Below are 5,489 nucleotides of genomic sequence, written 5' to 3' on the forward strand. Positions count from 1 at the left end.
TATACACATACACATATATACATATACGCCTATGCATACGTACACACACACACACACACACACACACACACACAGACATGGAGAAGTTTACGAGTTTGAATCGACGCTATGCCCGTAGGGTGAAGTGGAATCTTATTTTCTTTACTCACGAATTTTATTAAACAGTAATAGCGTCGTTGGTGACGGGTTTTCAGTGGGCCCGATCACTGGTTCACTGCGTTTCTGACGAGGAGAGCGGCAGGGAAGTGTCTGTAACTTGATACAAAATAAATAGTTTACCTGATCTCATTCGTAAAGTAACGGCTTTCGCCGAGTTTTATTTCCTTCACCTGTATATTCTGGTGAAGGAGGAATTTCTCGTCAAATTTCTCTTACACGTAGCATAGTTAAGATTACATTATCCAATGTGTTTTTCCAATTTAAGACGGTGAATGTATCATATGAAAATGTTATTGTTTCTTGTACGGCAGACGACCACACAGAGCAAATAGGCCCAACCTTTGTTTTTGCTCTTGAGGGAGTTCTTGAAATTCATTCCGTCTCTCGAGGATTCCCTGCATGAAAATTAATCTTTTGTTTTTTAATTGTTTCAGGTTCTAGACTACGGCCATGCAGGTGCACCGCCTTGAAGAGTTCTTCGTTGAACGAATCGAATCCAGTACTTACGTTTTATAAGCCTGGTACTTATTCTGTCGGTCTGTTTTGCCAAGCTGCTAAGTTACAGGAACATAAACGCACCAACACCGGTTGTCAAGCTGCAGCCACACACATACACACACACACGCACACACACACACACACACACACACACATACACAACACCACACAGTCACTCACACACACATACCCCCACCATATATATATATGTATGTGTGCGTGTGTGTGTGTGTGTGTGTGTGTATTTATGTGTGTATGTCTGTGTTTGTTGACTCCCTACATTGCTTGCCAACCGATGCTGGTTTCCCTGTAATTTAGCGGTTCGGAAAAAGAGACCGATAGAATAAGTGCTAGGCTGACATAGAATAAGTCCTAGGTCGATTTCTTCGACTAAAGCCCTTCAAGACGGTGCTACAGCATGGCCGTAGTCAAATGACTGAAACAAGTAAAAGAATATATACATGTTCTTTTATTCTTTTACTTATTTCAGTCATTTGACTGCGGCCATACTGGAGCATCACCTTTAGTCGAACAAATAGATCGCAGGACTTATTCTTTGTAAGCCTAGTAAATATTCTATCCGCCTCTTTTGCCAATTACAGTAACCATTGCCTGGGTTTCCCTACATTAGCGAATATACTGTGTGTGTGTGTAATTAAATTCCAAATCTAGAATTAAACACAAAAATGACAAAAAAAAATGAATTTGAATATAATTACCATATTTATTACTGTTTCTCACGTAATCCCTCACGATCTCTGCAGGACTCCGGAGTTTCGAAGAACTCCTATTGAGAAACACTAACATAGAGGTCCCTTCATCGAGTAATCTACACAGCTTCGATAAAGACATTACCGTGATTGTCAATGATTGACTTTCGTTATTTATTGCCTATGAGAGGAGATTTTGATCATGTCAACAATGGATGTTATTTGGTGCTGACTCGACCTGCTACAAATAGCAGCCTCGTTTCTTTAGATGACATTCTCCGTCAAGCTCATAACTGTTACCGTACCTATTGGTTATCCGACTCTTGCCTTATTGCAAATGTACTCCACAGAGGCTCGTCTTCCCCCGGATCAAGTGACAGCATAAGTGCTTTGCTTTTGATCTATCAGAAACAGCTAAGCAGGTTACTTGAAACTGTTCTTTTAAGTATTCCCCCCTCACATCCCATTCACGAACAAAAACTCAACATCGTAAGTCCTCTAAGCACTTCACTCAGAGTTGCACTGCAGCTGTTTATGCCAGAAACGAAGCCTACAACGCCTGGAGATACTATTTCTCCAAAATTGGATGGTGCTCAACCAGCAGCGCAAATCTTATAAGACCACTATCTTGTCTGCAAAATAAATGTCTTCATGCAATGATCAGCCCTTAGGTTTTCCTGTCTCCTAAACTGCAACCGATCCTTCAAACACCTTGCCAAAAAATATCTCCAGTAGCTTTGTCGGGTCCTCTTTTCCTCAATTTCTCAACAGTGATGACTCCATAAGAAGTACACCACTGAAAAAGTCTCCACCTTGTTACTCGCTTTGAATCCAAGTCTACACTCCATATCCATGGCTGATCTACACTACAAGTCTACACTGCATATCCATGGCTTATATTAACCATTAACCACTAAACCTTTTCAACTCGTTCTCTTTTCCCCCTGGACAGTCAAATCTCCCTTTCACTATGAACATCAAATCGCTTTACTTAGTCATCCCCATAGCGACGGCCTATCAACCCTTCAAAATTTGGTATTCAAACCGCGGAAGCTTTTGAATAGTTAGCACAGAAGATTCAAACAGATAATTTCCTTTTAATCCTTCACTCATTCCTCATACTTTAATCCTGACTTTATCCTTTAGTTATTATTTCATTAAAAATTTTCCCTCTACAACAACCGCGCTACCTTATATTCCGCTTTCTGCCTTTTCTTCTCCTTCTCTCATCTAGCCTCTCTCTCTCTCTAACTCTTTCCTGTCTCTTAGGATGCTCAAACATAGAGGACAGAAAACAATTCCGTCTTCTCTTTTAATCCCTGTGATTTCAACCCTGCAGAAGGGTTCTGTCCGAAATGTCGAATCCTTCACCTCCCACACCAATGTTTTTACTCTTTCTGTCGCTTTTACACTTCGCACACACACCACACATATTTCGCTTTGGTATTCGTTTTGCAAGATTCTAGGTGTGAAGCCCTCTGTTCTAACACACACACACACACACACACACACACGTGCACACACACATGTGTACACACACACATGTGTACACACACACGCGCACACACATACACATACAGAGACACAACTTCATACACACACATACATACATATATACATACATAACACATACATACACACATTCATACACACACCACACGCGCGCGCGCGCACACGCACGTGCACACACACACGTGCACGCACACATGTGTACACACACACGCACACACAGAGACAACTACCTTCATACATACACACACACATACATAACACATACACACACACATACATTCACATACATACACACACGCATACACGGAGAAACACGTGCGCACTATTCGAATACTTCGATTCACGAATTAGCTCTTCTCTCTGTCTTCGACAACAAAACGGCTTCAGTGAGAAAGCTGAAGGGAGATAACTCTGCTGTTCTAAATTACATTCAAAGCAAAACTGAAGTCGAACTGCTTTCCTCTCTCGCTTCTTTCATTCTTATTCTACTTTCATAATCCTCCTCATATTAACTCCCTTTCATCCAACCCCGTCACTTTCATTCACCCCCCCACCTCCACACACACACACACGCACGCACGCACGCACGTACGCGTGCTCACATATTTCTATTGCTTCCCTCTTGCCCGGCTGGCTAGCTACTTCTCTGTCTGTCTGTCTGTCTGTCTGTCTGTCCTCCTCTTCTCCCCTCTCTCTGTCTCGTTATCCCTCTCTCTCTCCTTATAAAACTGCGTTCTATTGTTGCTATTTTTGTTGTTGCTGGTTAACCTTGGTTCATCAAGCGCTCCATCTATGACCATCTCTATAGCTTCAGATATCAAGAATTTCGTTTTCCAATCATTCCTGAGCTGGCAGAATCGTTAGCACGCAGGACGTGATGCCGCTAAGGATTTCGTCCGTCCTTGCGTTTTGAGCTCAAATTCCGTCGAGGTCGACTTTGGCTTTCATCATTTCGGGGTCAATAAATTAAATACCACTGAAACACTGGGGGGTCGATATAATTGACTACTTCCCTCCCACCAAATTTCAAGCTTTGTGCCTTCACTAGAAAGGGTTATTAAAAATGGTCGAGTGTGAATGCATTAAGAACGCCTGCTGTGTCCCTTCCTACTGGCCACGGCTTCGTAGTCTCTATTGCAGCTGTCCACACCACGTCTTACAGCTTCTACAGTCATTGAGCAGCAGTCATGATGTCAGCACTTTGATAGCCGGCGCAAATCATCAGTGATACAGGTAACACTTTTTCAGCGGTTACTTAACAACACTAGCATAGCTGGCGGGGGTGGGTTGTAGTGGTTCGCTTTTGGGTCTGCTGTTAGCAATATGTGGGGTCCGGGGGTGGCAAACGGAAAGGCCGCCACGGGTGGCACACATTCTAGCTACGCTAGGTTAAAAACACTCACGACTAACACCGAAAGTCTAACAATATTTATACGCAGAAAAGCGGCGAACTGGCAGAAACGTTAGCACGCCGGGCGAAATGCTTAGCGGTATTTCGTCTGTCTTTACGTTCTGAGTTCAAATTCCGCCGAGGTCAACTTTGCCTTTCATCCTTTCGGGGTCGATAAATTAAGTACCTGTTGCGTACTGGGGTCGATCTAATCGACTGACCCCCTCCCCCCAAATTTCGGGCCTTGTGCCTAGAGTAGAAAAGAATATTTATACGCAGAAAGGCGGCGTGCTGGCAGAATCATTAGCACGCCGAGCGAAATGCTTAACGGTGTTTCGTTCTGAGTTCAAATTCCGCCGAGGTCGACTTTGCCTTTCATCCTTTCGGGGTCGATAAAATAAGTACCTGTTGAGTACTGGGGTCGATCTAATCGACTAGATCCCTCCCACCAAATTTCGGCCCTTGTACCTACACTAGAAAAGAATATTTATGCGCAGAATCATCTGATGTACACAGTGATGCATACTAAGTTTCCAGCAACCGTGATGGTTTTAGGAGTGGTTAATAGAGAAGGTCACGTCATACCATCTCACATTTTTCCGTAGGTTCTTAGAATAAATGCTGCTGGATACGTCGAGGTGGTGGAAACAATTGTTAAGCACAAGATGAATGAAGTACGCAACGAAAGGCCATCCGTGTTTCAGCAACATTTAGCATCTTCTCACAAAGCCCCCCCCCCCGTGCCTCAAGAATGGATATCTACCTATGCAATCATGTAATACCAAACATGTAGCCCCTAAACTTATATCTTATGGACTAATACGCTTGGAGCGTTGTTGAAAGGGAGACTAATCATTATCCTTATAGACGGCCGCCGTTATCCGGATGATGTTCGAAATGAGTAGGAACCACTTAGTGCAGGCCTATCGGCGATTCCGGTATTAAAACAGTCAACAAAGCCGAAAGTGTATTCATAGCATAGCGTATCATATGAGGAAGCTTATCAAGAACCGTGAGCACACATTTTTATTAAAATGTACCAAATATGTCCTCAGCTACCTCTCGGTCCCTGGATATATTATATAGCTATATTATATTATATTATATTATCTATCTATCTATCTATCTATCTATCTATCTATCTATCTATCTATCTATCTACCTACCTACCTACCTACCTACCTGTCTGTCTGACTGCCTGCCTGCCTGCCTGCCTGCCT

This window comes from Octopus bimaculoides, chromosome 10 (assembly GCF_001194135.2).
Source record: "Octopus bimaculoides isolate UCB-OBI-ISO-001 chromosome 10, ASM119413v2, whole genome shotgun sequence".
NCBI lineage: Eukaryota > Metazoa > Mollusca > Cephalopoda > Octopoda > Octopodidae > Octopus > Octopus bimaculoides.